Source organism: Gossypium hirsutum, chromosome A06, assembly GCF_007990345.1.
Source record: "Gossypium hirsutum isolate 1008001.06 chromosome A06, Gossypium_hirsutum_v2.1, whole genome shotgun sequence".
NCBI classification, from domain to species: domain Eukaryota; kingdom Viridiplantae; phylum Streptophyta; class Magnoliopsida; order Malvales; family Malvaceae; genus Gossypium; species Gossypium hirsutum.
In genome coordinates, this window is record NC_053429.1 from 29,071,547 (window position 1) to 29,094,379 (window position 22,833).

The 22,833-nt window shown below is 32.2% G+C and overlaps 1 non-coding gene across 1 annotated transcript; it reads right to left on the reverse strand.

Moving 5' to 3' along the window:
• Positions 1-20,010: 20,010 nt before the first annotated feature.
• On the reverse strand, positions 20,011-20,117 carry LOC121231223 (small nucleolar RNA R71). The gene has a single exon (XR_005929289.1). It is a non-coding gene; the product is annotated as a small nucleolar RNA R71 (small nucleolar RNA).
• Positions 20,118-22,833: the final 2,716 nt, after the last annotated feature.

A 22,833-nucleotide genomic window follows, 5' to 3' on the forward strand; every position in this document is an offset into this window, starting at 1 on the left:
GATCAAGCAATCAAAACTGTTGCATTTGAGCAAAATATAGATAAACCTTATGTTAATAAACTTATTGTGGATGGAAACATGGTCTTTCTCATTCTATATGTCGATGACATTCTACTCATTAGAAATGATGTAAGGACATTATCATCTATTAAACTAAGGTTAACTCAATAGTTTAGTATGAAGGACTTGGGAGAAGCTAACTTTGTTCTAGGTATTCGAGTTCTAAGGGATCAACCTTCTATATCATGCTTTCATCTTTCTTAGAAAGACTGTCCTAAGACAGCGAAAGAAAGAGAATACATGAGAAAGATTCCTTACGCCTTAGTAGTAGGAAGTCTCATATATGTTATACTATGCACACGTCCATAAATATGTTTCGTAGTAGGGTTGATGAGTTGATATTAGGTGAATCCCGGTCGAAGACCCTAGCAAATAGTTAAGCATATAGTCAAGTATTTACGGAGAACGAAGGATTGTATGCTTGTGTATCCAGAAAAAGATTTTACTCCTATTGACTATACCAATTCTAACTTCAAAATGTGTCAAGATTCGAGGAAATCAACATTGGGCTGTGTCTTTGTCTTAGACGGCTAATTCATAGTATGGAGAAGTGTCAATCAGAGTTGTACCACTGACTCCACTATGGAGTTTGAATATGAGGTTGCTTCTGAGGCAACAAAAGAAGAAATATGGCATTAAAAAATCCTTACAGATCTTGAAGTCGTTCTTGTTATAGAAAAAGCTATCACACTATATTGTGATAATAGTGCGGCAATAGATAACATCAAGGAAACTAGAAACCACAAGAGGATGGAGCACATTGATAGAAAGTATCATATCATAAGAGAGGAAGCAGTGGAAAAAATAGTGGATGTAGTCAAAGTCATATTAGAGGGCAACCTTGCAGACTTGTTTTCCAAGACTCTAATAGCTAAGAGTTGTGAGAAACATGTAGAGAGCATGAGAATGCAAAATATGACAAATCTACTTCACAAGGGCAAGTAAGAGACTGTTGGATCTGGTACCATAAGTATAGTATATTCATTTTGTATACTTGTATTTTTCGAACAAATTGGTTTAATAAAATATTCATTAATTACATTAATACCTTTTGTATTATCGTCGATGTTTTTTTTCTGCAAAGCAAAATGGAAATAAATATTAGCTCGTTGGTTATCTAAAGTTTAAATAATACTAAGCAGTATTACATGGATGGATCGTAATATAGAAAGATAGCTTGTATTATTAGATAAACCTAAACATGTCCTTAGTATAATAAAAAATAAGAAAACTGGTTGAAAGACTAATACGTTGTCTATCAAGTCCAATTGGGGATATGTTTTGTCTTTAGCATCTGAGCAGATGACTTGTAGAAGATGATATATAAATGTGACTGACTAGACTAACAACACATCGGACATGACCCAAGTAGAATAGATGTAACGGTCTGGTTTTGACCCTAGTCGAAATAGTGGTTTTGGGACCACAAATCTGAGTCCAAAAAATATTTTAATATTATTTTTTGTGTCTGCGATATGTGAATTTATATCTGTGAAATTTCTGTGATTTAATTTGTCTGTATCTGTGCTTAATTATGAAAAAAGACTTAGTCGTAGTGAATACAAAAGTAGCCTTCTATTTGTTTAAGTGCCTAGTTGATTTGTCTTGTTAAATATGAGGTATTTAAGATGCAATTAGACCATTGTTATATGGTATGGACAATTATGGACATTAGTGGATGGAAATTAATGTTTTATTAACAAGGCTAAAATGGTAAAAAGTGTATAAATGATATATTAAATAAAAATAAACATGAAATGTGTCCATAATAGGTTGTTCTTGCCGAAAAACCAAAGGGAAATGAAATATATAAGCTTATTTAGGGTTCGGCCCTTGTTCATCTTGATTAAGGTATGAATTTTCGACCATTTTTGATAATTTCTACGTTTCTATGATCGTTGTTTCGTGTTCTTCAAAGCCCATGTCTGAATTTCTGTTTTTGTTAAAGATTTCATGAGATGCCATTGTTGACATCATGAGTTTTGTGATGTTTTTGGATGAATTATGAAGGCTTGGTAGATGGATTATAAGTTGTCTTTAGATTTTTGATGAAATTGAGCAATTTGGGCTAAATTGTAAAAATGTTATTTTGAGGGAATAAAATGTGAAATAAATGAAATTTGTGAACTAGTATGAGTACTAGGAGAATTTGGCTAAGTTTGTGTATATGCAAATTATGTGTATTTTGTGATTTTGTGAAATAGGGACTAAAGTGTCGAAATGTGAAAATGTGAGGGCTAGTTTGTAAATGCCCTAAATATGTGTATATGGATTAAATTGAATGAAATGAATGATTGAATGGTTGAATTTTTATTGTATTAGATCAAGAACAAAGAAAATCGGACTTAGATCGGGGGAAGTCCAAAATAGTTGAATAGACGACTTGTTTTATCCGAAACCGTCCGAGGCAAGTCAAATTACAATTACATGTTAATTGAAATGAATTTTGTACATATAAACTGTAATCTATATTGGATGGCCTTGAGAGCCTGATAAATGGATTTTGAATAAATTCTGATAATATGATAGTATCCGAAAAGCTCTGTATGTTTCTAAGAAAAATTGACATCTGTTTGAGACATCGTGTAAGATTGTGTCTAGAACATAGGCCTCGATTGAGATTTACGTATATGACCATGTCTGAGACATTGGCATCGTATCTGATTTCGTGTAAGACCCTGTCTGGGACAGAGGCATCGATATTGAATTACATGTAATACCATTGTACTTGGTTATGAACATCTGTATCATTTCTAAACCGTCTGATGTTAGCATACGAAATATGAGTATATGAAATGTATAACCTATGTAGGTACATTTGTATCGTACAAAATTTCTGAATATGAAAAACTCTGCCTTTGTGAAATATATATGGAATTGGAAATGAAGTATGACATATATGCAAACAATGGTGTATGGTTAAGTATGAATTATTTTATGAAATGGTTATGAATCTATATAGTTGAATGGTACATATATGCTTTAGTAATTAGACTAATTTTATTTGGCTTACTAAGCTCTTTGTAGCCTACTCTGTGTGTTTACTGTCTGTTTTACAGTTATCGTAGCTACTGAAGGCTCGGGGATAGTTGAGGATCATCACCACACTATCGATCTCATTTGGTACTTTTGAAAATGTAAATATTTGAAGTATGGCATGTATAGGCTAGTAGTTGTGAAGTATGTTTTGTGATGTATATATATTTAGCCATGTGATTTGGCTAATTTGTGTTTGAACTTATGGTTGAGAAAAGGCTTATGATATGTGATGTTAATTTGCAACTATGGCATGAATGATGTATGTTTTAGCATAAAGAATAGTTGATTGGGTTGTACATGTATGTTTGTTTCCTTGTTATAGGTTGACCCATAATGGGTGGCAAGTTGGCTTAAACCAAGCCTGCATTGTGCCACATGGTCAGGGGACACGGGCGTGCCTTGTGGCCGTGTAAGAAAAGCAGTATTCTCTAAAACATTACACGACCTTGACACAAGGGCATGTCGAATGGCCATGGGTTAAAGTCAGTAGCTAACTAAGTATCACATGGTCATAGTACACGGGCGTGCCTATTGGCCATGTGAAAAAGTCAGTATAGGACCTATTTTTGGCACGGCTAGTTCACATGGGTGTGTTTAGTGCCCGTGTGTGACACACGGCCTAATCGTACGGGCATGTAACTTTAACAATTTGAAAGAATTGGTTAAGTTCTGAAAATTCTGAATAGGTTCGGTTTAGTTCTGACCTTTCCTTAAAGGTATGTTTTAGGTCTCATAGACTATATTTAGAGACAATTGCTTATTAAATGATGTTATATAATATCTGTGATTCTGAATTGGTCCAAAATGTTCTGTCTATCTGGTAATGCCTCGTAACCCTAATCCGATGTCAGTTACGGGTTAGGGGTGTTACAATAGATCCTAGATCCGTTTATGGATTCATTCACTTGTCATGTTCATAGTGTGACATACCTTAATCCTGAGTGGATAATGGACTATGTATGCATGACTCGTATACTTTGGTGCAAATAAAAGCCTAAGTTCAAATAAATAAGGAACTAAAAATTGGTGTTTTGTGTATATGACTTCTGTAATATGTAGCATCATTCACAATAGTGGAATTCATAGCCCAACTAATGGGTAAATGATATCCTCTCATCGGTATTACATGATAGATAAAAAGTAAACATGGCCATGGGTCGTTTGTGTTTTTGATAAATGATTTGATTGTTATTTGATAGTAACTGACTTTCCATGAAGGACAATGTAATGGTTATCATGAGATAAAATAAGATCACATTAGGAGAACAAATTTATTCCAAAAAGATTAAGAATACCCTATGAGGGTAACACACTTATGAAAAGGTCATTAGACGATCACTAATTGAGTAGCTTTCATAATGGTATGTAATTAGGGAGAGCTCAGTCACGATACTATAATATAATTAGGGAGAGATCACGATACTATAATGAAATGACTTCGTGAGTAAATAAGTTTATAATTAATAGGCAAAAATCGAAAGTTGTCACGCCTTGATTTATAATGTTATCTTTTTGCATTTTATATAAACCAAAGGTTTGAGTCAGATACTGAAATTAGGGTCATAAATAATTAATTAAAGTATTAAAATAATATAATTAGGTATTATTATATTAATTAATCTAAAACAAAACTTGATTATAAGGTTTAATTTGAAAATAGTGTGTTTTAATTGAGTTAATACTTAATTGGAAAAGGGTAAAATGAATTAAAATATTAATAATGAGACTTGACTATGAGTATTAATTATTGTATATAAACTAAAATAGGAATGTGTTAAAAACAATAAAATAAGTTAATAAGAAAAAAAAATTAAGTAAATATGTGAGCTAATAAAGAATATGTAAGTTGAGCTCGAAATAAATATATACAATTGAGTGACTAAAATAAGTAAGAAATAAGACATAGATTGAGTGGTTAGACATTGGTGCCTCCTCTTCAAAAGCCAAGGTTCAAGTCATCCTTCTCCTATTTCTTTTCCTTCTAATTTTCAGTAACCTAAGATAAAAAACACACTAAAATAAATATTATTTGGAGTAGAAACTTAACAAGAATGGGTAGTAGTCCAATGGTTAACATGCCACTATCCCCTTGCTTATCCAAGTTTGAGCTCCCTTTTTTCCTTTTTATTTCATAATTTCACCATATACGTCTCAAAAACATATCAATATGATTAAGCGTAAAAAATAAACAAGAAATGGACAAAATCCCAATGGTTAAAGCGTTAGCCCCCTTAAGTGACCAAGGTTCGAGCCGCCTCCTCCTCCCTAGTTCACCCTTAGGAATTGACCTAATTCCTTTCTAACTAGAATTCATATCTTACCCTTCCTCGAAATCCCATTCCAGTAGAATTAGAATTTTACAATCTTTTTATCTTCTTTTCTTAATTAGAATTTTAATTTGCCCCTTTTCAAATCCTAATAGAATTTCCCCTCAATCTTTCTATTTATTCTATTTTTATTTTCTTTCCCTTTTCTTTACACCATATTTTCATCCTAATTGTTGATATTTTTTTCTTTCGATATCAAATCAACCTCCGATAAATCAATTCTTCACCGATTGTTGAATTCATTGTTGATAGCCTCCATAATTCCATCAAGTTCGGTAAGTGCATCTCATTTTAAAATTTAGACCCCAAATTTTGTAAAATTTCTATATGATATTAACATTTCAAATTAACTAGCCAATTGTTCACGGTCCTTGACAAATCTTGTCAAATCTTGAAATCAACCATTGATTCTTGTGTAAATGTCATTTGAAGGACCTAATTTAGGTGTGTCGGACCAGAACTGGGCATAAGAAACGTCAATTGGACTCCTGGTGAAGGGTGTGTGTTCTTTTAAAAGCGAATTGGGGCAAATCGTGTTTTAAAATAGGGCCACATGGGCGTGTAGGCCACCCGTGTGGACCATATGAGTCGTGTCTCCCCTGTAGCTTAATTTTTCATGTTTCACATAACCTCAGTCTGTTACACGGCCTGGCCATACAACCGTGTAACCCTTCCACATGGCTTAAGGCATTTCACACAACTATTTGTCCCTATTTTTCTTTTACCTAAACTTTTATGATTTTTTTAGTTTAGTCCCTGAATTGTTTCTGAACCGTTTTTAGTGTTTCATTCTTCAATTAAGTACCTGATAATATGAATAATGTTAGAATCCATGACCTGATTGACTGAATTAATGTTATATATAATTACATGAATTATGAATTGTATATTTCTATTGTATCCGTATTTGTCATGGTACAAACAAGCTTACCTTATGTTACCGTTAAATCGAACATATGATGAACATGCATTTTACTACTGAATCAATCTGTTATAAGTATAATATTTGCCACTGAATCAAACTGTTACAAGAATAATGATTGCTACCGTAATATTTTGTTAAAAGTATATTAAATGCTATAGTATTGATCTATTTTGAACATGCCATATTGCATTGCATGGAGTGGGACAATATAAACAGAGAAAGTAGTATAGTTTATCTGCACCATTGAGTGGTTTATCCACACCGTTTGAGCAGTTTTTATCTGCACTGTTTGGGTAGTTTATTCACACTGTATTAGCAACTTTTATCTGCAATAATGAGTGGTTTAACCACACCGTACTAGCAGTTTAATCTGCAAACATGTTGTGTATCCACAACCTAGTCACAGCTTGTCTACAAAATTTTTTTTTATCAAAAGCTCCAACTGTTCATCCACCCTTTTTATTACTAGTGGTTTATTCACAACGAATAGTTCATCCACAAAAATGAGTGGTTTATCCACAATGTGGTGTAAAGGTAGAGGAGTTCTAGGAAACTCCTACTATGGAGTATAGCAGTGGGGTAACTAAAATTGCATTGCATTCATAAGCATATACATAGTCTTGAGATATTGTGACAATGAGATAAATTGAAAAATTGATATTCTGAAATTACTATTGTGAATTTTGTGATACTATTAATGGTTAATTTGAAAATTTGATTCTTTGATTTGCTAATTGATTGCAATTATACTATTCTTTTTTATGACCTATCGACTGTTTGCATTGACTTTCTTGTGATTGAACTCACACTGAGCTTCATAGTTCACTCCCGTTTATTTTCCTTCTTTACAGCCCACCAAGTCAGGACACAGACACGCCATTCAGAGGGACTAGGCTCGGTTTTGTCTATTAAAATATTTTAAATTTATTATTTGAAATTTTTCATTATTTAGAAACTATAATATTTTGTTTAAATTGTGGCATGGGACTTAAGTTTTTCTTGGGATTATTTAGCATGCATGACCTTTAATTATGATTAGGTTATTAAAATTAGGGAATTTAATTGTTTCTACATGAAATACAGTGTAACACCCTAAATTTTTGGGGTTAAAAGTTTTGGGGTTTTATGGTTAGGGTCACAGAGAAGGGTGTGCTATTGTGATTAGTCGCGTGTTTAAGTGACAGAATGGGCCCGTTGGTCTGGTGGTTGAGTGAGTGTCAGTGTAGTCAAGGTTCTGGGTTCAAGTCTTTGGGTGCGCATTTTGGAGGGGCAATGTATTTTGTTCGTTTTAAGTTAATATATATATTTTAATTATTTGTGGCTATTTTATTTTAGTGGTTTTATCTTCTTTCTGTTTTTCTCCTGGACGTTCTTTTTGTTGTTTCTTTTCTTTTTGCTTTCTCTTTGATTTTTTCTTTCTTTCTCTTGGGGAATGGTTTTGCTGCGCATATTTCGAAGAATTTCGCTCCTCTGTCATTAAATCAGGTGTGGGTTTCATACTCTTTCTATTTTATTTGCAAATTCTAATTCGACTCTTTGAAGAGTCGTTAATTGGTGTGTAAGTGTTCGCAAGTCTGTTGTTTTTGATGTGGAGTCGTTGTTATATGCTTAGAACTTGTTAGTTATGGTACAATCTCAAGATATCGAGGTCGAGAAAATGCTACGAGGGTTAAAGTATGATTTTTTGAAGTTGTTTTGAGGTGGTTTTGTGACCACACGGGCATGTGTCTGTTCACACGGCCGTGTGGAATTAGGGATTAGGGTTTTCAGGTAAATTTTGGTGCCACACGGCCTGGCCACACGACTGTGTAGCCAATTTAGGGATTTTGTCAATTTTCACACGGTCGTGTCCCTTGGGCACATGGGCGTATGAGTTTGGGAATTAGGGTTTGAGTGATTTGGAGCCACACGGGTGTGTGTTTTGGATACATGGTCGTGTCTGGTGGGTACACAGATGTGTGAGACCCTTACACAACCGTGTCAGCCCTATACTTAAATTTAGTACAAATGGACAGAGAGTTACACGATCTGTCCCACGGCCATGTCCCTGGTCTACATGAGTGTGTGCCTTAGTCACACGGCTGTGTGCCTCTCTTCACACGGCCGTGTGCCTCTCTTCATATGGGCGTGTGCCTCAGTCATACGGTCGTGTGCCCCTCCTCACAGGGGCTTTTGATCTCCCACACGGCCTAGGAATTACCACACGGCCAAAGCACATGGGCGTGTGGTTTTAAGACACTTATATTGGTTCTGTGTGCATTTCTAATCCGAGTATGTGTTTGCGTGTGCTCCGACCCTTAGCTAAGTTTTAGTGAATATGTTCTAGACTCAATATCTGTGATGATTGTGTGACGTGTGATTATGAATCTGGTCTGTGGAGTGTGTGGCATATCTGTTCTATCTAATTGACAGTGTAAATGTCTCTGTTCTCTGAAATTGTGTGCATACATACATTTGCATAAAGTTAAGGATTTTGGGTGGGTTTATGAAGAGAAAGGGAGTCTGATTCTGATCTGGTCTGGCAGTTTGACTGCAATTTATTCATACAGCGATTTATCGCACGGTGCTGCAGGTGCGTCAGGTTTGCTGCGTACTGTTATTTGTTCTAGCAGTTAAGACTGCAACTAGCCTGTACAGTGGACTATCGCATTACACAGTACAATATATACACTAGCCCCTACTGCGTATTATTATTTGAATGGCTTAGTCCACATATGTGGTGTGTAGGGATGGATGGACCTTTCGAGGTCCTAATTGGTGTATTTGGTTGGATGAGCTTTAACAGCTCTTTTGGGGTGTGATCGGGGGACGGAGAGGTGTGTTGGCTGGATGGGTGGTTTTTATTTGACTGTATTTCATCCACATCTATCTATGAGTTCTGACTGTAAAATTAGTTATCTATAACCTGTTTGTATGAGTAGCATTTGTACTGAAACTTTTGTGTGAACCTGATGTGCTCTGATTGTTAAACTCTACTGGGTCACTAGTTCCAGGTATGCTTTCTGACTCTGTGAGTATTTGAAATTATGTTGCACTGCTGATTTAAAATCTGTAATTCTGTCTCTTGTCTTGTTTCGAATTCACACTGAGCTTGAGTAGCTCACCCCCTCCTAGTGTTTCCTTTTTAAGTACACTCTCGAATTCTAACGCTAGACTTGGTATGCGGAGGTCTCGGATAGTCTTAGAGAAGAATAACTTATCAGTTTATTTCTATTTGTTATTTGGTTTTGGACTGTAAGATTTCATTAGAACTGTGGTACAAATTTCGAGTTAAGTTTTAATCGTTTTTATTCCGCTTATATATACTACCTTAATTGTAATTTTACTGATTGATTTTTAAACGATTAAATATTACGATTCGACATATCAATTTTTTGTAAAAATTTACTTACGATCACTTCAGTGATCAATGTGACATCCAGGATTCGGTGTAAACTTCTAGGCTGAGTTTCAGGTGTTACATATAGCTTCTATTAAAACTAAGTTAGGTATTAATTTATCTGCTGCTAGATCATAAATTTATAAAGTATTAAATAAATCAAAAATTAATTAAGTTTTCAAAAAGTAGTCTCCATTATGTAGGGAAGTTAAGTTAAATCAGATTTTGATAAACTAGTAAACTTTTTCTTTAAATAGACTAAAGTTTTCTATAAAAATAAACAAAAATTTAAAATGATTGTTTTATAAACCCTGATTGATATTAGATTATTTCGGTGATCGATATAATTTTTTAAATTCGGGTTAACGTCTAGACTAAATTAAGGAAGTTATATTATAAATTATAAAATTAAATATTAAATATTTAAAATAAAATTCAATGTACTCTATTCTAGTTTAATATATTAAGTTTTTTATTAATTGAATTCAATGTATAATTTTTAGTTTCCACTAGCAAGAATATGGAGAGAGAAGGCATACTTTCATAGGTTGAAGGGCTGTAACCTATTGAAAGTAGGCAGATTTGAAGACCAAAAAGCAAATTAAAAGACAATTTGATCCATTACCAAATTCCAATTATAAGTTTTAGTACGAATCTGTCGTCCTAGTCACCTAGCTTGCTTGAATAACAAGGCACATATATCACTACTCTCTTTCTTCATTTTTATCACAATATATCATGTGGATCCATACAGAAGCCAAAATCCATCTGCTATTCAAAATAGTTAATTTATTGTATCACTTTTTAAAAAAAATTATAAAATTATAAAATAATATATATATAAATTCTTATTTTGATTTATAAAAAAATATTTTTTTATTTTTTATCCTAATGTAATTTTCTGAGTCCGCAAAGGCTTAACAGCAAACTGCTGGCAATAACATTTTAAGGGTTCTTTTCTATGAAAATAGAGTTCAAACATGTGTCAGTGAAAACTACCTTTGTCGTTGATCATGTTTTCAAATGCTATAATAATAGGGTTGGCGGTTAAATTCAAGAGTTTTTAAGCATCACTTTAACTTTGTAAAAGATTTATTTCTTTCATTTAAATTTATGTGTTTTTTCATTTTTAAATTTATATTTTTTATTAAATCAGTTTAAAATAGATAAAAAAAGTTAGTGAATTGTCACGTGCATGATACATTAATGTTTAATTAATTTTTAAATTTTAAAAATTTAAAAGAAATTATAAAAAAATAATTTTTAAAATTAAAAATTATTAAATTTATTTTTAAAATATGAATATTTATAAAAAATATTTTGAAATATTTTGAAATTTAATTAAATGATGACATGTCATTTATGTGACAATTCACGTGTAATATGTTATGTCAACAAAGTTAAAAGATATTAACTTTTCCATTTATTTAGAAATAATTTAATAAAAATAAAAATTTAAAAATAAAAAATGAAAATTAAATATAAAAAAAATCATTATGCCATGTTTTTATGATCACAAGCATCTTAGCTTGGAAACTTTGAATAAAGACAACATTGATTGCGAATGTTCCAAGAAGCAGATTAGGATTAAGACTAAATTAAGTACATAAATTACTTTGTGTAGGAATTTGTTTTCTTTTAAATTTGTCTAGGAAATTGCTGATGCCATCATCAATTAACAATAGCTAAGCTAGGTCTTAAAAGAAGAACAAAACTATGTAGCTTTCACCAAAAACAACACCCCAGTGCCAGTTGTATTTGCAATTATGATAATTTTGACTAATCATTTTCTAACTACTATGAAAGACAAATATAACCAATGAAATCGTCATTTCTGTGGTTTGATTACCGATGTAATAACATAAGAAAACAATTTATTTATTATATATATATTAAATAATTAGATAAAAATAAAATAAATATAATTAATATAAATTTAAAGTTGAAATTCGAAAATATTAATAGAAATTTTTTTATAAAAATTAAGATCTCTGAATTTTTTTTATTTTTTTAAAAAAATAAGTTATAAGAGTAATTAAATAAATTAAATATTACCAATTAAATTAATTTATTATTAACTTATATAAGAAACATGTATAAAAAGTAATATTTTTACCAAACGTAACATTAGTTTATATTTTTGTGATAACTTTTAAATAACATTTAACATGTTAAAACAAATTATATTTAAATTTTAGCATAAATTTATTACACCTTTTTATATGTACTAGTTTTTAATTCACATACATTACATGTGGTTTTGCACGTTTAATTATTTTGAATATTGTATTTTTAATTACTGTAATTGGATAAATTCTTTGATCTAATAGTTGAATATAATTAAAAATTATTAAATTATGTAACAATTTAAATATTATAATAATAATTTTCAAATTATAATTAAAATATTTTTAACATATTCAATATACAAAATAGTTGTGCTTCTTGTAATAAATGTAAGGTAAATTACTCGAAATAATAATTAATTAACATATATTAATTATTTTGATAATTTGAATATAATGCTAATAAATATTTCTAATTGTTATTGAAGTGTTAGTAAAAATTATTAAAAAAATTGATATATTGTAAATTAAACTATTTTCTATTCAATTTTTATTTTTAACAGTAAATGAATTTATTAATAATTTTTACATAATATATACTTAAAATAAATGAAATATATTATATTATAAAAATTTATTATTTATAAATTTTTATATATGAGATATAAAGTTAGTTATTATATAAATAAATTAAAAATTAATATTTAAAATATTTTTTATTCTTTTAATGGAAACATAATAATTTAAATATAAAATAATTCAATATAAAATTTTATTCTTTATTTTTATTATATAAATTTATTTAATAAAACTCTTTTAATAGAATCAAAATTATTATTTATAACTATTGTAAAATTTCTTATCAAGTAATTTTTAACTAATTATTTTAGTAACATTAGAACTCTTAGATATAAATGTGATAAATCTCATAAATAATAAAAATATTTAAAATGAAAAATTCAATGATCTAATGAGCAACAATGATTATATTGGTCAATTTAAAAGTTTTCTAAACTCGTACTTTATAAACTTATGCTTTACATGTTATAGATAAAATGAACGTTGTAACACTCCAAACCCAGCCTAGACGTTATGGCTGAATCTGGTGACATCATAAGGAATGAGTTTTGAAAACCGTGTTGACTTAGTAAATCATTATTAGTTAAATTTTACTAAAACTGCAATTTAGTCAATTTTTTTACCAATCTTATTACAGCGGAAGCATTAATCGTTAAAGTTTGAAAATGTAGTCGTGTCTTTAGGAAAACCGTTGTTTGCACAAAAACTGTCGTTTTAATAAAACAATTTTATCAGAGCAAACAAGTTGACAAACAATAAACAGTTAAAAACCAAACAACCCATAGAGTCCCCAAAAATTACAACTCTCAAATAAGTCCAAAATTTAAAATAAACCAAAAGTACTAAGTTTAATTGTTTTGCGATATAGTGGTCACCTTTGTGTCTCCGCCGCATCGGTCCGTCTAAGTTTGTGGATTATCTGACAGAACAGACAAACAGATGTGAGTTTACGTAAACTCGGTGTGTAACCCAACAGAATTAGACAAGCAAACATATAGAAACATTTCAGACAATCAGATATAGAATTGGGCTTGTGCCCTTCTCAAATACAGTTATAGAAACAGATGTACAGATTAGATAACAGATTCAAATAAACAAAGTCCTACCCCCATCCTCTACACACCAACTCCGACTATCCCATCATACCATGTGGGGTTAAAAATGCCCACCCATCCCTATACACCACTTTGTGTCGTTATGACATGTATAAGATAAAGTGCAGCCAAGCTGCCAAGATATAGGCGATGATCGCCACACAAAACACTTCCTCCACATATATATAAAACCCATCCCAAAATAGATGTAGATATCAGATACAGATTTATTAGACTAAACACGCTCAACATGCTTTATACAAATAACAAATACACATAGATCAGTATAATCAGACATACATTAGTATCCTAATCAGATCAGTCTAACATAATTTCATAGCATACAGATAGGGGTTTAAATAGCTTTTACCGACCCTACGATAGGTCTACAATCAAACGGAACTACCCTCGCGACCCTAGGGAATATTTTAGAATTATGGGCCCACACGCCTAGATTGGCCTTTGCCCTGTGGCCCACACAACCTGGCCCAAAATCCACATGCCCATGTGGGCCCACACGCCCACACTCAAGCCACCACACAGCCTTGTTTTGCACACGGCCATGCCTTCATCGATCACACAGTCGTGTTCTAGCACACGGCCTACCACACGGGTGACCACACGCCTGTGTGGCGTCGACAACATTGTTTTTTGGCTTTTGCCGACGTTCGTTTTTCTATATTTTGGGTATACACATGTTACGATTTCGGTGCGAAAACACTCCTGAGCCACTCAGCACCTAAAATTGACCAACAAAATACAGGATTAGTCGCTTAAATCGAAACTAAAATCGAAACCAAGTCTCCCCTCAATCCAATAAATAACTGAATCCCTTACCTTAAAATAACTCCTAGCTTGTGCAGGGATTCAAACACAAGTCCCTCAACACACCAATTCCCTTACCACTTGAACCAGCAAGCTTATTCTGATATGAAATTACAGACAATTAAAAATAAGCACACAGAACAAAGATAAGGCTTAGATCCAAAAATAACAAAATTTATTAGGGGTAAGGCTTAAACCCAAGACTTCTCACACACACCTAAAACACTTAACCACTGAAATAGATACACAATTATGTTAGATTTTACAAAAATGGAAATAAATTATTTGGGGCATTACAAACGTAACCAGGTTTGTAGTTGGATTGCTTTATAGTAAATTCATGAGATGTGATAATAATGGATGGAAAAGTGTAGTGGCGTAACTAAATTAATAATAATATATGTGATGAAATTCAAACGCTAATATTAATGAGATGAATTGTAGTACAAATATAAAATGCTCGTTAAAGGCATTAAATTTAAATTTTATATAGTTGAATTTTTAATTTATTTGAAATTTTAATAAATAATTAAAGTTTATTAGAATATTGAAACATTATTTAATATACCTATTTAAACATTTTAATTTATTAATATAAGATTATATAAAATTTCATTATATTAAATGAATAAGAAATTTAAGTTAAAATAATTTAAAAGTATTTTTTGTTAAGAATTTACCGAAGGTAAAACTAAAGAAATATTTTGAAAATTGCAAGTGATATATGTTAAGTGGAAGTTTTATCTACTAGTTGCAACTTAATATATAGTTGCAGTATGAAAATTTTTCTTATTAGTTGGTATGTTTGGTTAATGAATCTTAATTATTTATTTCTATTTTTTTAGAATTCTGAACAACAAATCACGAGATTATAATTGGATGAAAGAGATTGGATCAAGCAATCTTAATGTGATTTACTTAGCTTGTATATTGAGATATGCAATTACAAAAAGATGTAGATTAATTTTGTGAAAATTTATCCCAAACTTTTATATCATTATATTAAAGGTAATTCATTTAGTGAAGATTAGGCAAATAAAAAGAAAAAAAAGATTCGAGATTACGTAGTGAAGTTGGGCTCCAACTTTATATATTGAAAACTTGTAATTTTTGTGTGGGTCTAGATTTAGAGAGAACTCAAACTATTTATTGTGAGAAATATTAGGGAGTGATCTTGTAATATATATATATATATTCTAACTATTCTATTTGTGTGTAACTAAGTTTTCAATGAAGGAAGCATTAGTGGCAGAATGATCTTAGTTGAATGTATAAAAGTGAAGTTGCAACTTGGTGAATGAATTAAACTTTAATAAGATCTTGTACATGTTGATTCATAGTAAAGTACTCTTTGGGCAAGATCCTGCAAACGTAAGAGGATTCTAAATTTTTGAACAATTTTTTTGTGTCCATCTCCATTTTCTTACAATAGTCCCTTGAAATAGTTACAACTTGACGTATATTTAGACTAATATCTACCAACAAAAATCATTGTTCTTTCAATATATATCAATTATAAAACAATAATTTTATTTATTATTTTAAATGAATATAATTATTAACATTTTTAAATAAAAAGGAAAAAAAACTAGAACAGAACTAAAGTAAGGTTGACAATGGAGATGGGCATGACATGTATTACTAAATCCACGATCGTTCTATTGTTAGCATGCTCTACCTTGACTCATATCATTGTTAGCATGCTCTACCTTGGCTTCTTTTTTGTATATAAAAGTAAAATAATATCTTCAAATAGACTTAAGAGAAAATTTTGCCTCTAAATTATAGTGTTTTTCATATATAGGTAGTTAAAGTTTTTTAGGTCGAAAGTGGTATCTAAACTATAATTACATTATAGAAAATGGTTCAACCATTTTTTAATTAAAAAACTCTATTATCCAATTACATTGCAACATGTGGTACTTCTTATACTAAAATAAAAAAATAAATTGAACTAAAATAAATTAAAATAAAATAAAAATAATTAATTATATAATTAAATTAAATTGAAGAAAAAGTTATAATCAATAAGGCACATCTTATATTATTTGAAAATAATTACGATGATTAAAGACAAAGAGCTTGGAAAACTCTTAGAGATGAATACGAATTTAGCATTAACAAATTATAATAGTTCTGCTAATGAAAGCATAAGATTTTGAAAACTTAAGGTTGATTTCACATGAAAATCCCCTTAGTAAGGGTAACAAAATAAGCAAATGTTTCTTTCATCATCAGTGAGTTGTTTGTGACACATCATCTCTAGCTTATCATGACCATTATAGATAAAGACTAAAGTAATTAGTGATAGCTACTACTGTTACCTAATTCTTGAACCATTGTTTCCATTAATGATCTTTGTTGATATAGGGTATCAGCAAGTGAGGATAAGGTGATGATTGAAAAAAGGTCGGTTCACCTAAATAAACAAACAACTGGAAAATGATAGGAGTAGGAAGGGAATGAGAAATATTTGAGGGCAAGGGAAGGCAAGTGCTATGTGTAAATGCTTAGGGTTACTGAAAAGGTCCAAAATGATCCTTTCTTTATCGTGTTGGAGGGTATTTATAGGGGGGAGGTCCTATGTTTGGTAGTACCATGTCACTATAAGTACTAGTGGTGGCCAGCTCGTGTAGTTGTTCAAGTGGTAGGTCAGTTGTCCTCATGTATGTTACTACCCTGACATTCCCTTTGCTAAGGTAGTACATGGTTGTTATGCCTCAATGGTCATTTCATGGTCTCCTCCTAGAGGTGAGTGTGTTTTCACTAACAATGAGTGATTTAGAGGATAAGGTGCATGAGTTGGTAACTAGCCGAGTGGTGCAATGTAGAGGGCCACTTACGGATGTCTCTCAAGTATATTCTCATGATGCCACATGTCCACGCTAGTTAGGGCGTATGGCAATCTTTCTGTAAGATAGTTATGAGTACAATGCAAAGAAATTGTTGCAAGTTTAGTTGCTACATATTCCAAGTACCTACCATGGAGGTTTGAGTTAATCAAACCTTAGAGTATACAAGGTTTAGCTCGAAGTTGTATCAAACTTGTAACATTTTTATTCTCAAAAAAGACTTGGTAAACAACTCTCAATGTAAAAACATCAGTAAAACGACTTGTACTAGTGTATTTAGGAGCAAGCTAATCCATAGCAACACTGCACTTGAATGTTGCAAAGACAATGCCATCAGTGAAGAGGTTGTGCAAGCTTGAATTGGAAAGCAAAAAATTGAACTGTAGGTCGATGAGCACTTTTTGAGCTAAAATGTTTTAATGAAAGATTATGGGTTTCTTTGCTTTGTTACCATGCACATAAGCTATACTTGTACCACAAAAGAATAAGACAGATAAGTAAAACTGAGTCGAGAACTAGCAATTCCTTGAGTCAAAAACATTATATTTATTAAAAATTGTATTAGCTAGTTAGTGACGATGAACTGCGATTTGCATGGTAGTTGGTGGATTTTCTTACAATATTAGAGAGAAGTTAGAGAAAGATATAAGGAAGAAAAACTGGGAAAAGAAATTATAAAATAATATATATAAAGTTAAAAATATCTAACTTTTGTTGGGTGATCTGTCGTAATTCGGTGTAGCAGATTAAGCTAATTTTTTTTACTTTAGGAGATTGAAAATAAGTATTATCATTAGGTTTTAATTATGTTTTAGTAAAGTTTAATTAAATTGAATAAAATGTGCAAATTGAGTCTTTTATTAACCTTAGGGCCGAATGAGGCCTAAGGGTGAGATAATGAATTTTGTGAGTGTACATGAGATCATTAGAAGGCGTACTAAACTGATATTGATCATTATGTCATCACAGGGAGGATTCGATGTCACAACATAGCAAGTAGAATGGAGGAATTCCAAATATGCTTTTAATGTCGCGACACAGCCTAAGGGTGTCACAACATACTTTTGAAGACATCTTAAAGAAGAGTATACTGACTTTTATGTCGTGACACAGGTCCTGATGTGTTGCGACATAGACTCTGGACGAGAATTAATACGAGCTAGGAGGCATTTTGGTCTGCACAATCCAACTTAAAACTCAGGAATGTCAGCTAACTTAGGGTTAAGGATGATGGCCACATCAAATCTATAAATAGGCTCATTCGACACATGTTATGGTCACTAATTACTTAGCTTATAAATTTTAGTTTAGTATTTCTCTTTTCTTAGGTTTTAGATTTATTTTAGTGTGTTCTTTGTTTTATTTTGAGAGGTCTAGTTTGTGGATGCGATTAAACTTTGTGGATTCATTCTTTTTAATAATACAAATCAGGTTTTTTTTTCTTAAACTTTATACTTTTGATTCAATTATCATGCTTACGCTTTATATCGACTGTATATTGTTTATGAAAACCATGATGAACTAATCCCTCTATGGGGGATTAGCGAGTGGGGGTATGATCTATTAACTATTTTGTAGGGTTGCTCAACGAATAAGCTATTTGGGAAAGGAAGAACCTAAACCCTAGGCTTGATGACACTAGGAAGTTATCGAGGTGGAAATTAACCCAAAATTGTTATGGCCTATATGTGAACATCTTCACCCAAAATCGGTTTGGACTGTGAGGTTGGAAGATAAGTAGTCCTTCTGACTTGTTATTCTAGTGGACATATCGAAAGATCCTGCTAGGATAACGACTAGTTGATTGATGAGGAACTTGAAGCGATAGTTGATGAAGATTATCAAAACTAGCTAATCACCTATAATCAAATTTGACCAATTTCACTTTTCAATTTCTTGATACTTATTTACTTGTCATATTTTCGTTATTATAAAAAACCCCAAAAACCCCTATTACTTATATTTTCGTAATATAACCTATTTCAAGTACTAAATTAGACCTTTTTGTGTTTAGGTTTAAATTGATCTAGTACTAGCCTCCTTTAGGTATGATCCTCGGAGTACTCATCTACTCTGTTATAACTATATTACAACCTAACTCATATACATCCAAAGGTGGTCAAGTTGTTGGCGCCGTTGTTGGGGAGGCAACATCACTAGTTCAATTTTAATTTTTGCACTTCAGTAAGAATAATTAGGAATTTTTTAGGTTATAGATACAATTTTAATTTTTATTGTTACTAAACCTCTCTTTTTGGGTTTAGTGTATGACTCGTAGTAGGGGAACACTTATAGAGCCAATCATAGATCCAAAGAGAATAATTCAAAGGAATCATCGACAACAATAGTAGTAGCAACAAATGTAAGATCTACCATATCCTGTTGTAGGCAATGTACCACGTAAGAATCCATTGTTCGACGAACCTAACGATAATGATTTAGGAGATCCACCAACACCACCATAACTACCTGCAAATTTACCTATGGAACATAATGAATGAACCCTAGGAGATTACATATTACCGAATTTGGACATGGTTCAGGAGAGCATATTAAGGTTAGTTATCATGGCTAACAATTTTAAGATCAAACTGAAAATGATTTAGATGATCTAGAATAATCTGTAATTTAGAGGCACAATGACAGAGGATCCGAATCAACATTTAAAAAGGTTTCTCTAACTTTGTGATACTTTCCAGTACAATGGGGTCACTGATGATGCTATTTGTCTTCGGTTGTTCCCCTTTTCTTTGATTAATAACTATTTTTCTTGGTTAGACTCGTAGGCACCAGGATCTATCACGACCTAGGATGAGCTCACTGGAAAGTTCTTTCAGAAGTTCTTCCCTATTAGCAAAACAGTTCAACTAAGAAGAGAAATTGTTGTATTTAGACAGTTAGAAGGGGAAAGTTTTCATGACGCTTGGGAACATTTTAAAACATTGATCCAGAAATGCCTGCACTATGGATTCCCTAAGTGGATGGGATTACAGCTGTCTTACAACTAGTTGAATGCATATACAAGGTCCGGATTAGATGGAGCAGTAAGAGGAGCTCTTATGAACATGACGTACGAGGATGCGTACGAATTGATAGAAAACATGGGGATAAACTCATGTTAGTGGCCTATTGAATGATTTACGTATGGCCAAGAAATATCTACAATAAAGGTTGTATAAGAAGATGATAAATACTAGTAGTTAGTGGATAGACTTAACAGTATTGAATCCACAAATATTGCACCGTTTGTGTATGGAGGGGACAAGACGCTTTTCTATTATATCGATAATCCTACTGAGGATGTAAATTACATTGAGAATAGGGTGGAAACCTCTATTCGAATACTTACAACTCCAGTTGAAGAGATCACCCAAACTCGAGATGGGAAGGAAATTAAGGAGGAGGTAATAATTCAAATCAAGTTAAAAATACTAAATACCAACTCCTTATTTGCAGAAACTTCAAGACAAGGCCAACCTAAACGACCATACTGTATGTGGTCAACTCTGGATCGAATTGAAGGGGAATTGTAGTCAATGAGAACAAAAGTAAAGCAAGTGCAATCTGAGTGCATCAAATTATCAAGGACATTGACCAAACTAAATAAGCCAATTAATGAATATGATGGGAGATATTAAAAGGAAAATTGGCACTTGTATACCCATTAATACTAGGAATAATCCTGTGAAGGAAGGGAAGGAGAAAGTAAAAGCAATTGTGCTTTGGTCTGGCAGAATCTTTAGTAGCCTGGAAACCTTTGACAAAAGAGAATGCAGAAGGCTCTAAAAAAACCCCCAAAAAGCTGATCATGAACCAGAACTAGAGGTCATCGAATAGGCAGTCAAACCAGAAGAGAGGGGAAAAGACAAGTCCACTAACACACAAGTATCATTCCCTGCCAGATTAGAAGGGAAATAGAAACAGGATGAGGAAGAGTTTGTAAGTTTTCCAAAATTGTTCAACATTGAATGTCAGCCTACCATTAATTTAACTAATTGAGAAAGTACTAAAATACGCCAAATTTTTAAAAGAAATCATGTCTAAGCCCAAGAAAGTTAAGTTAGGAGAGCAAGTAAACATAAATGCGCCTTGTAGTGTTATTATTTCCATAGAGGTACCCTAGAAACTGAAAGATCCAAGAAGTTTTACAATTTCAATAGAGATAGGGACATTCATTTTAAGAAAGCTCTATGCGATTTAGGAGCTAGTATAAACCTAATGCCCTTATCTATTTATGAAAAACTTGGGGTAGGGGATCATAAAAAACACTCAATTACACTATAGTTAGCTGACAAATCTATAGTCCAACCTAAGGGAGTGCTAGAGGATGTGTTAGTTAAGGTGTGTAATTTTATTATCCTGACGGATTTTGTAGTTTTAGATTTTGAAGAGGATCAAGAGATACCCATATTGTTAGGAAGACCTTTTCTAGCCACATCCAGATCCATCATTGATCTAGAGAAAAAGGAATTAACGATGAAAATTAATGGTGAAACTGAAACTTTTAAATGTGGATTTCATTAAAGTGAGGAAAGCCGGAGGAAACCAAGGAAGCAGTGTCATTTCGTATTTACCTTCAAATCTAACTACCTTGAATCCAGGGATACACTTAATGTGATTAATGTAGGGCTAAAGTGTAGGTATAAGGAAGGATACAAGCTAAAAAAATGCAGGGACATGACGGCAGATAGACAAATGTCGAAAGAGGCTCAAGTGGGAATGTGTCAGTGGAACTGATGGATGAATCCGGTAGTAAAACATGATGAAACCTTAAATAATTGTTTTTGTATATTATTGTATATTCAACTAACCATATAGTCTAGATCTTAACTTATATGTATGTTTACTATAGACTGAGACATCCTAAAAATAAAGAGTCAATGTCTCAATACGGTAACCCCGTGTCGTAACACTGTGTGCAGAATACAAGAATCAAGGAGAGCACCTTGATGTCGTGACATGGCACCTCTGTGTCGTGATATAGAAGACAGTTTCCCCAAGTTTTCCAAATTGTAGAGTGTGTCACGACACAACACATTGGTGTCATGATGTCGGTAAACTAGTAGTCATGTCGTGATGTGGAACCCCTGGGTCGAGACGTTGCTGTAGTTTTCTACAGGATTGATCCGACCCGTTAGTGCAGCTGGACAACTTTAAAACCCATTTCAGTTGATTTTTAACCATCTAAACACTTATTTTGTAACTTAAAAAACACTTAATCCACCTATTTAAACACTTGTTAACCCTTTTATCCTCTTAAACCTCCCAAACATCTTAAAATCCCTTAAACCTTAAAACTCAATTTTCACCCCCCTTTTTTATTTGTTTGAACTCCATCTTTCAAACATCCTTAGTGCAGTAAAAAAGGGAACACCTAAAGGAACAATAGACGCAGTTTGAAATGAGGAATTTAACGTATTCTACGAGGTTAAGAGTCCTTAACATAAACTTTTACTGTTTCATTGAATTTCTTTGCTTGATATTTTGCTTTAGTTCTTAGTTTAACAATAATGTCTTCTAGAAAGTTTAGACGAACTAATGACCCTGCGCCATCGGCGGTTCAAAACCCCTCTAGTTTTTTGAATTTGAATGTTGAAAAATATTAATGAAATTCAAGGGAAAACATTAATTCAAGAGAGGGGATTTGATTCGTCAATGATCATTTGTAAGGAGATATGACCTCTAGT